The sequence below is a fragment of the Bombus affinis genome, chromosome 4 (genome assembly GCF_024516045.1).
Source record: "Bombus affinis isolate iyBomAffi1 chromosome 4, iyBomAffi1.2, whole genome shotgun sequence".
Lineage (NCBI taxonomy): Eukaryota > Metazoa > Arthropoda > Insecta > Hymenoptera > Apidae > Bombus > Bombus affinis.
The window spans coordinates 13,548,912-13,560,420 of NC_066347.1; the positions used below are offsets into that span (position 1 = coordinate 13,548,912).

Sequence of the window (11,509 nt, forward strand, 5' to 3'; positions counted from 1 at the left end):
AGATCGAACCATCTCTTGTAAAGAAAGAGATAGCACAATGCAAAAGGTGTCAAAGGTACGGCCATACGTAGAAATACTGCAACCATAATTTCCGGTGCGTAAAATGTGCAGGTAGTGACCCCACTGACCAATGCACTAAATCCCCAGAAACCCTCGCGAAGTGCATCCACTGTCAAGGAGAGCATCCTGCGAACTACAAAGGATGCTCAGCCTATAAAACACTACACAACAACAGGTATCCAAAACTGATACTCAAAGAGATAACCAAACAAGAACCTAGACCCCAAAAATTCACCTCACCATCGATGTCCTATGCCCAGGCAGCACAAGGAAACATAAACAACTCGAAAACCCACAGTGGACACTCAGAAAATAGTGTTCCCACCCCACAAAACACAGACAACTTCACCAGACTCGAAAATCTTATCGAGAAGCAAACTGAGCAAATTAACAACTTGCTGTCCACTACTCACACTCTTCATGGACAAACTAATACGCACAGAAGCAAAATAAAACCAATGCGTATAGCTCTGTGGAACGCCAACGGTGTAACTCAGCAAAAGTTTGAACTAGAACTATTCTTTAAACAACAGCAAATCGACGTAATGCTGATATCTGAAACCCACTTCACCGACAAAAACTACCTCAAAATACACGGCTACAACTTCTACCATACCTCACATCCCAATGGAAAGGCCCACGGCGGCACCGGAATCATTATCAAATCCAGCATTAAGCATTACGAGCTTCCATCATTCCAGAAAGACTACCTCCAAGCTCCAAACATAGCAATAGAAGGCTGCCATGGTACAATCACCACTTCAGCAGTATATTGCCCACCCAGGTACTCCATTGCTAAAGGAGACTTTGTTAACTTCCTTGACGCACTGGGCAATAGATTCATAGCTGGAGGAGACTATAGAGCCAAACATATTCAATGAGGCAGCAGATTTATCAGAGTAAGAGGCAAAAATCTCTTGAATAGCATAATCACCAACAATCTCAACTACCTCGCCACATATGAACCCACATACTGGCCCACTGACACTAATAAAATACCTGATCTACTTGACTTCTTCATAACTAAAAGTATCTCGCCAAGATATGTCCAAATCAACTCCTCGGCGGAACTCTCTTCTGAACATTCCCCCGTTATAGCAACAGTCAGTTCAACAATAATCGAGAATCCACCTAATGGCTTCATTCATAACCAACTCACCAACTGGCAGCTCTTTAGAGAAGTCTTTAATCGTTCAACTTCAGCCTTAATTTCACTAAAAACAAATGAAGATATCGAAACAGTCACAGAATACTTAAACACGAGCATAATAAACGCTATCCGCTTCTCTACACCTACTAAGACTTCTATCATGAAGACTTCTATCAACCATGAACATCCCCATTACATATTAAAAAAAATCGCCGTCCTATTGCCGTCCTCAGATTTAGATTTTTACTTACGCTCCTTATTACTCGTCACGGTAAAACACGGGATAAGTGCCCCATCCCATCTTTATCCACCAGTTCTTTCTTCACCCAATTGGCAGCAATGACCGTTGACATGTCCTCGCTTGCTTATCGAAGATTGCAATAAACAAATCCGCTCGTCTCGTGCTCCAGAGGTACACCCATCAATAGTCTTCCTCCTCGTCATCACCGTCGCCGAACTTCTCTTGTTAACAACTCTTCGGTCAAAACACACTTTCCAGTTTTTAAAAGTTGCTGGAAGTAAAGAAAGTGCGCCGATTATCGTATGGAGACAAGAATTTACGACTCTCGTTGACGCCTTGTACCGCGAATTCGTCTGCTCGCAAACACGGCCGAACAACTATAGTGATATTATTTATTTTCATTATATAAATTTTCTAATAGTTTGCTTCATTTTCGCTTTTCAATCGTTCCATTGCACTCCATTTACGTCCATCTTCGAAACCACGTAAAAAGACCCAACAGCTTCTTTCCTTTCTATGGAGACGCCATGGTTTTCGGATTTCTTCATTTTGCTTCTAGAATGGACATCCTCGGGATTTTCCAGTTCCACATTCGATCACGATCTCTGTGGATTATCATATTGCAGGCTATTGACAAGCGTTGCGTACATTTTTGTCACTGGTGGAGTTCGTTACTTACGGGTACGGTCGAGGACGTCCGTTCATCTTCGAAATTTCCGCTCAAAGATACTAAGAAACCTCTCGACGTTTCACCGTCGCATCTTCCCAGGGGGTGTTTTTCTGTCCATATTTCCTTTGAGGCAGGAATCTATTTCCATCCAGTTTTGCAACTATCTTACCGTCGTGAGTGTATTTCATCTGGTATTGATGTTTTGCTTTAGACCCATCGAGCACTCCGGTTTGCAATTACCCTCTTGATGCACTGTAAATTTTACAACTTGTGAGGTAAGAATTTACAGTTTCCCAAAAAAGACAGATGTGCTGTCAGTATCGTAACGGAAGGCCACTCAAAATGCCTAACAATCGATTCATCTAATAAAACGTCTTAGGCTCAATATTATACACATTATACGCGGTCGACATACCGACATCTACCAACAGCAAAATGCTGACATTCGCGTAAGACTTCCAGTTGTCAGCAGCATATATACCTCCGCGACACAAAATAACATCACAATTGTGGGAAGAATACTTCCAACACTTAGGGGACAAGTACATCGCAGCGGGGTATGCAGTAGATCACTACAACTCAAAGCACACGCTATGAGGATCAAGAATTACTACATCTCGGGGCAGAACTCTGGAAAAATACCTTAGAAATAATAACATCAATATGTTATCCACAGGAAGACCGACATACTGGTCGACTGACCTGAACAAAAAACCAGACCTACTTGACTTTACAGTTACAAGGGGATTAAACACAAACAAACTAAAAATAACATCCAACCTCGAGCTTAGCTCCGATCATACACCCATAATAATTGAATACAGAAACAAAACAATACTTTATAGCAAACCAGATACACTGCAATAAAACCACCAAATGGCAAACTTTCAAAGAAATAATAGAAAGCAAAATAAACTGCAACATCCCGTTGAAAACTCCTGAACACATAGAACAGGCAGTAGCATCATTGACAGCAACTATCTAAGAAGCAGCAAGGACAATCACTATACCCGAATCAACCAGCAGACGAACAATAACATTTCCGCAAGAAATACTCGACAAAATTAGAGAAAAGAGAAAAGCGAAAACAAGATGGCACACAGACATGACAAAATACAGAACTCGAAAAAACAAAAAACACCTAAACAAACTTGCAAAGGAAATAAAAAACAAAATAAAAGAGCAGAACAATAAGGAATTAGCAAAGTTCATAGGGACACTCTCTACACACGAGAACACCAACTACTCCCTATGGAAACACATGGGCAAGAAGCAACGAAGAACAAGCTGAAGAATTCTCCAACCATCTCTGCAACACATTCCCACCACACATTATCAACAACAGCAACCTTAAAAGTCATACGGAGGAGGATGCGCAAACCACTATTATCACAACCGACAAGTATGGTAATACACCATACCTAGAACAACAGCACAAGAAATTAGAAACATAATCGATAAAACGAAAAACAACAAAGCACCAGGAATCGACTTAATCAATGGCAAAATCTTGAAAAACCTTCCGCCAAAAGCAATAAGACTAATGACAATAATATTCAATGCAATTCTAAGAATTCAATACTTCCCCAAACCATGGATATTAGCACAGATCAAAATGTTACCTAAACCAGGCAAGGACCCACACCAAATTGCATCTTACAGAGCAATATCACTGCTTCCAGTATTTTCCAAAATAATGGAAAAAATAATTGTAGAGAATTGTGGATCTTGATGGCCGAAATATTGTTATGGAAACATTAAATTTACACTGGGCATTACTATTAACGTAGACACATATTTATTTTATAATTTTATTTTATAATTCTAGAATATTCATCGATACATACTTGCACGCGTCTTAGCACTTTCTTCCATACCCGACCTTTCGTAGACTGTTAACCGACCAAACTGTTTACATTCATCTGTTTTTCAGTCGCCGCGCACACACATATCTCCACACACTGATATCCTCAAACAAATATCTCCACTACGCATTCGACCTAGTCCAGCACAAAAATTATACATATCTCAATAATAATATATTACCGGATAAAAACAATAATAGAGATAAAAAAACTAATACCGAAACACTAATTTGGATTCAGAAACAAACACTTCACGATAGAGCAAATGCACAGGCTTATCAACGAAATAATAACAGTACTAGAAAACAAGGAATACTGCACAGCCCTCTTTATGGACATAGAGAAAGCATTTGACAAAATTAACCATGGAAGCCTACTACAAACAATTAGGAAACAATTCCCGGAGCAAATACACCAATTAATAAAATCCTACCTAAGCAGCAGAACCTTCGTAACAAAAATCAAGGACACACATTCTGAAGTTAAAGACATCAAGGTAGGGGTACCGCAAGGAAGCGTCCTAGGCCCAATACTATACACATTATACACGGCAAACATACCAACAACTACCAATAGCGCAGTACTGACATTCGCGGACGACACAGTTATACTAGTCAGGCATACTAACCCAGAAACGGCAGTCAAATTACTACAAGACATATCACAAAAATAGAAATGTGGTTACAAGAGAAACAAATAAAAGCAAATCCCAATAGATGCAACCATATTACATTCACGCTGCGAAAGCAGATACAACCAAACATCCTTCTGAACGGCACGCATATAACACAAACAAAGCAAGTCAAATACCTAGGACTCCACTTAGATACACAACTCACATGGAAACAGCATACTAAATCAATAATAGACAAGGAGACAAATGCATTGGCTAACAAGTCGAAAATCCAAATTAAGCAATTAATAAATTAAAAATATATAAAGCGATCATAAAACCAATCTGGACGTACGGAATACCACTATGGGGGCAGCAGCAATGAGCCACATAAATAGAGTCGCTACAATCGAAGATACTGAGAACAATATTTAACGCCCCATGGTATGTGAAACGAGGATATACGCAAACTTAAAGATACAAACAAGAAATTGGCAGGTACGCAGAAAAATAGAAGCGAAAGACGGCAACACATCCAGCTGGCTACTAAAACGAGAAAAACTTTCATAGAAAGAAGACTAAAAAGAAACTACTGACTTCATTAAAGAAATAAAATAGTCAAACTCGAAGATGGTATCCCACTGGGGCTAGTCATTCACATGTTATTTAGCAATTAAGTTAGAAAAATTTACCAAATGTCCAGATGGACAAATTGTAGTGTAAATTAAAAAAAAAAGAAAAATCTAATAAATTTTTGTTTATAACGACGGTGTCTTCTAGACAAGAAGGACTCGTGCGAACTACAACTGCCGTATATTCTTTCCTACTTTCTCCTATAGGAACAAAAAGAGATCCGTTTCCTTTTTCGACTACGATCGGGCTTGCAAAATCTTATTCCGTTCTCTGGCCACCTTTTAATCCGATTATCAACTTCGACTTTACTGATTTGGACGCTCTTATTTTCACGTATTGATCAGCTTGCACTGATCGCTACCGGTTTTTATCAACGCGGTCAAATTGCAATCTCCGATCTTAACGTCTCTACGACTGCGACACACTACATGCATTTTTAGGGGACTTACATTGTTAAATTGCGATGCGATGTGTCCGTACTCCTGGCATTTGAAACACCTGGCAACTTTGCTTTTCGTTGGGCAGTTCGCACTTAGGTGATTTTTGTTTCCGCACAGGAAGCTTCGTCGCGTCCCGACCTCTTGGATTTTTCTTCGGCCAACTTGCTGTTCGTATCAAACGTGTTAATTTATTTAATGACGAGATGAACTAATACTTGCGATAGTCAGATATATTTAAAGATTACTCTAAATATAGAATACAGAGTTGGTATAATACGTCTGAATCGTTGCCCGCTCAATGCTACTCGCTGTAAGGATACCAAAAAATGATCGTCCTAGAGAGCATGTTCGTCTATTTATACTGGTCGGGGACTACCGGAAAGGTTGACCTCGACTCTGGTTGACGATTCCAGGTAGGGACGATATTGCTTTATCCGGAGTTTATTTACTTTTAAATTTTCTACATAGTAACGATGTCTCGATACTGCCAGGCAAGACAACCACATAATTCACTCTCGATTTGGATGGTCCTATGACTTATGTGCCGCTACATCATCTCCTTACTAGTGATAACATTTTTTTTTTTTTTTTTTTTTGTAGTTAGTTTACAAATTTCGTGGGTAATTCCCAAACCCAACGAACTATAGCGCTTATCCGAAATTTGCTTGTAGCGTATCAGGAAATCGAATTTTCCTGCCCGCGCGCGTGACATATTTATTTTTTGTGTGTCTGTCTGTCGCTTCGCTCAATTTGATGTCTAAACGGTATTATTATGACGCTTTGTTGTTCGATATTGTCATCTACAAGGAACACGGGTTTTAACGGGGTCTCTGGAGACTGTTACGTTTCTTTTATTTAATTTTATGATGAAATTCTTTTCTCCGCGCTGTATCACCTTGTATGACCTGTCGTAAGGTGTTTGTAGGGAACTGTGGACAACGTCGTTACGCAGCAATATATAGGGTGACGTTGCGAGTTCACGGAAAATGAACACGTTTTTCGTACTATGTCGAGTGATCGGTTGCGGCTTTATTTCTTCGATTCGCGTATTCGGAGTTACGAAAAATTCCCCTGGCAATCGTATTCCTACACCGTGGATCATTTCAGCAACCATTGCGTTCAGGTCCTTCTTAATGGCTATTCAAATTCCTAATAGTACGATCGGTAAAATTTCAACCCAGTTACTCATATCGTGGCGTTTGATTACCGCCTTCAACTATCGGTCGTATTCCTTAAAAATAACAGGAATCGTATAGCTTTTGTAAATTTGCTATAAATTGACTCGAATTTTTGACTATTGAGACTCGAATTGGCGTCCTTGATCGGTAGTTATTTTGGATGGTATGCCGAAACGAGCTATCTATGTTGAACGGAGAGCTGAAGCAACGGTTGATGCTTCCTTATCGGCTATGGGTATTGCTTCGGATCAATGCGAGAAACGGTCGATACACGTTAGACAATATCGATAGCCTTGCGAATACTGCATCACGATAATGTTTACGTGTATGTGTTCGAATCTATCTGCCGACGCTTCTGTCACGTAAACTTGAGACTTTGATTATAAAAGAAAAGGAGGTTGAGCCGTAACTCAACTATTAACCTTCTAGAACTTTATAGAACTTTATTATAAATACAATGATTACAATGATTTTACAGAGGCAGAATGATACTGAATCAGAGAAAGGCTGAACAAGAACTGCCCGAGCTGGCTGAAATCTCGGCTAATATAAGTTTTGGTTTGGGGATAATGTGCAAAAGAGTCCGAAGGTCGGGGGTCGATGTCTTATCTCTGGTGTAGATTAAGATGTGCTTGATGTCAAACGTTCAGACTCGGAATGCTACGTGCCTGGTGACTTTACATCGCTGATACGGAATACACTGTCGTGTCCAGTTTCTGCAGTTTTTGATAACTGACAACCAGACGAAACGCGTCGTCACCAGGTTTTGTGTAGCGCGCATCCCGAGATGAGAAAGTCCGTGGTGCGAATTGAATACGCTACGCCGCAGGGCTTTCGGTACATACTTCGTCGAGCGATACATCCCAATATATCTCTATGTTATGGCAGGGAAAACGTATTTTTTTCAGTTGTAACGCTTATGTACCGGAGTTGTCGAAGTCGCGTAGCACGGTGTCATTTTCTTGCGCGGTGGCAAGAGTTTGGTCGTCTACGGACTTCCCAATCCCTTCGATGCGTGAAAGAGCGTCGGCAACTTTGTTGTCCAGATCTTTTATATAACGGATGTCGGTCGTGAATTGTCCGAAGTAACTGAGATATTGTTGAGGCGAACATTTCTCTGGATGTTGATTAAATACGTATGCCAAGAACTTGTGATCGGTGGATATTACGAAGTTTCCCCTTCTACAGTGTGTCTAAAACGTTGCAAGAAGTTCGCGGTCGTATGCGCTGTATTTTTGCTACGCGGGGGTCAAGGAATTGGAAAGGAATCCTAGCGGCTGTCATTTATCGTTCACGCGTTGTTGTAAAACTGCCCCTATCGCTTAATCGGACGCAACTACCGCGAGGCTGACGGCCGCTCCTGGCACTCGATGCGCTAATGTCACCCAGTCATAAATTGGCGATAGAAAAACTAACGGGGTTTAACGAACAACCCGCAGACCATCGAGACGACAACGTACAGAGTGTCTCCGTGTCAGAAAACAGTAACAGCATGGCCACCTGTGACCTGAATCCCGGCGACCTAACCCCTCCACTGGAGCCAAACCAATACTATAAACCTTCCTAAAATCAGCTCTGGAGGCTCTCTGTTTTAACATTCTTACACTGTCACTCTGTTGGATACACGTAATAAAATCTGGCAGTATATCTAAAGTCTGAATTTTTTTACTTTGCTCCTGAAATAATTAAACTTATGCGAAATGATTCGAAGAACGCGAGGAAACCACCAGTGATCTTCTCAATTTCACGATTCCGCGTGTCTCCGACGTGACAACACCAATGATGAAATTATCCGCGTTTGATCCTTCGCTTATTGTGGATAATGATTCAACTCGACTTCAACTCAATTTCACAACTACTACATGAATAATTCTGTCAAAGATTTCGCTCTCTTTTTTGTTCAATCTCCACTCGAGCTCGCGCAATCATAGTGATCTCCATTTATTTGATATATTTATAAAAATTGAAACGATGATTATTTAACTAGAGCTACTCCTTGATGTAGTAATGTAATACAATATACAAATACTTCTCTGCACCAAAATGTCCTTTTATATCACGGTTTTTACTTCCCATACCATGTATATGTACGTTGTACCTGACGGTAACTTAAGATGGTCAGAGACACAATTTTTGACTGCCTATTTTCCTAAAGGGACACAGGCATGTTGCTGGCCCACTTAGCTCAATGGAATGTCTCATGCTTCCCGGCCCGTTAGGGGCCTTTCATTTTTTCACTACCTGCAGTTCACTGGAATATTCTCAACGGTTTTATTCGTCATTATTCGCCAATTACGCGAGTTACAACTGTCGGGAAATGGAATTAAAAACACAAAATTTAAAGGAAATAAGAAATATGACGCGTACAATTGTTTTAATATTACAATAAATTTATAAACAAATACACATTACTATCGAACAAAATTAAAATCTAACTAGGAATATCGAAATCATAACATCATATGGCTAAATAAAAACGAGTGATTGAAGTTTTTTTAATTCAAAGATAATTTCGCTTTTAAACGCAACCTGTGGAAGCACTTGACGTTTACTTATGTTTCAAACCTTTCGTCACAGAAAATTACAAGAAAAATAGTGAAAACAGAGATCAGCAAATTTATTGGAACTAAGGAAATACGTATATTGAAGTACGTATACGTATATTAAGTAAGTATCTGCATCGCGACGCCACAAATCAGTCGATTCCATATTTCGGTTAAGATACTAGGAGTGGTTTGAATGATCGTAACACGAAGTTTAAATATAATGTTTATTTCCAACAACTTTCGAGACTTGAGTGTCTGCGTGTAGTGCTGCGAGAAAAATTGAGAAGCGTTTAGAACGAATAGTTGCACGCAAATAAAGGTTTCTTGGATTCGATGAGTTAGTAGCATCCTAAGGTCTTCCGATCGTGATGTCCGGTGATGCTGAGGTCTATGAAGAAAACTAGTGATGGGTGCTGTCCGCCCTCCACTAACGGTTGCTAGTGGATAGAAGTTCTCCTCGAATATCCAACATAAGAAAACTCGCTTTTCCCATGTTTTACCGCAATAAACAATAATCTCAAGGAGCGTTTCGACATGAAACATGCATTATAAATATTAAGAACCTCGACAATAAGTAAAAATCGAAATCTGAGAACGGCAATTATCAATTCCTTAGCATTATTGCGGGCCCGAACAAGTACATTTGAGCACCTGTTCACAATCTTGACTGCGGAATGCATTATAGTATATGATAGGGTCACATGACGTAACATTACTCATGGAAAACGAAAAAACATGGGAAGCTCTGAATACAAATAATAGAATATGATTACTATGAAATCCCAACCATGTCACATCCCTTCTGCATCGATTCTCAGCATACCGAGAATCTCATTGGGTGGCACGCATTACCAGAGCTTCAAGGATCGTTAAGGATTTCGTTTCAAACCATCCGATTTCCAGCAGCGTTGTACGGTGCAGCGATTTATTAATCGAAAACTATCCCATGGTTGGCTGAACCGCAATTAACCACGATGCCGTTTCCGCTTTTACATGATCAATTTTATCGTTAACGGTAACGTCGCGATGAAGAAATAGAAGAAATCGAACGGATCAGACGACCCAACATCATAGTTGTGATGAACAGATTTACGTGTACTATTCCTAATTATTAACTATCCAATCGAAAGAATAGCTTAATTACAAAGGAACGCTGATGTAGACATATCGCGTGGACGTGATCGAACGCAGGAATCATGCAGCGCTGCCGGAAATTGCGGCGGGATAGCGAATTAACGAGCTCTTTCAAACCATCTGCAACCGCGCGGCAACTATCACACACCCTAGGAAACGTGTTGTTTCACTATTTTGCTATCGTTTTGCAATGCGGATAACAGTACAAGATAGAAAACATCATTTGAATAATCATTATGAATACCTGCACCATACCGTGCTGGTAACCAGCAGGAAAATTTGGAAAGAGAAAGATTTCTTCAACCACGTGTTTCAGTTTTTGGAAATAGTGCGGCTTACTCATGTTTTCAGGTGATATTGTAGATATTTTGATATCTAGTAAAATCAAATTTTGACTATATTGGTGACATTATTAACAAGCAAGAAAGTTTAGAAAGGGCAGGTTTCTAGGACCTCGTTTCAATCCTCGATTATCGCACGACATGCTTTTTGTTTGATTTTCTAATAAAAAAAAGTAAAATTGTGTAGCAAAGCAAAGCTTCGATACAAAACAAGTTTTAATATAATTTATTAACCCCGTTTTTAAATCTGAATCACGCTTTCAACGGACAACTAGATTTCTAGTGTCTCAACGGGAATCCAAGCAATGTAGGCCCGACACTTGTAACCTTAAGTATGAGTTCTAGAATATAAATATTATATGACTACGGTGGCGACGTGGATATAGTATACGGCTACAAATCCAAGGTACCCGAGTTCAAATCCTACTAGCAATTTTCCTATTTTAGAGAATTCCAACTGATGGGCTTCGGCCGAGGCTGGAGGGGAAGACCTAAACACCGACCAAAACAATTGAAGCCGTCAGCGGTCAAAGTCGGACAGAAGATGTGCCCGCTCTCTACGCTCATCATCAACAGTCTGTGATAGCAGTTAGAGAACCCATCTCTAACTGCCACCAAATAGAATAGTAATAAGACTA

General features: G+C 40.0%; 3 long non-coding RNA genes across 3 annotated transcripts in view; 1 reads left to right on the forward strand and 2 right to left on the reverse strand.

The window, feature by feature from the left end:
- LOC126915169 (uncharacterized) overlaps window positions 1-11,498 on the forward strand; it is a 29,776-nt gene extending 18,278 nt beyond the window's left edge. The window contains exon 2 of the long non-coding RNA XR_007710042.1: window positions 11,319-11,498. This is a non-coding gene — a long non-coding RNA (uncharacterized LOC126915169). The remainder of the gene's footprint in view (window positions 1-11,318) is intronic.
- LOC126915165 (uncharacterized) overlaps window positions 1-11,509 on the reverse strand; it is a 36,890-nt gene that overhangs the window by 3,287 nt on the left and 22,094 nt on the right. The window lies entirely within an intron of this gene.
- LOC126915167 (uncharacterized) lies at window positions 1,434-5,987 on the reverse strand. Its single transcript, XR_007710038.1, has 4 exons — window positions 5,918-5,987; window positions 5,682-5,837; window positions 2,131-2,373; window positions 1,434-2,056 (listed from the first exon to the last, which is right to left on the reverse strand). It is a non-coding gene; the product is annotated as an uncharacterized LOC126915167 (long non-coding RNA).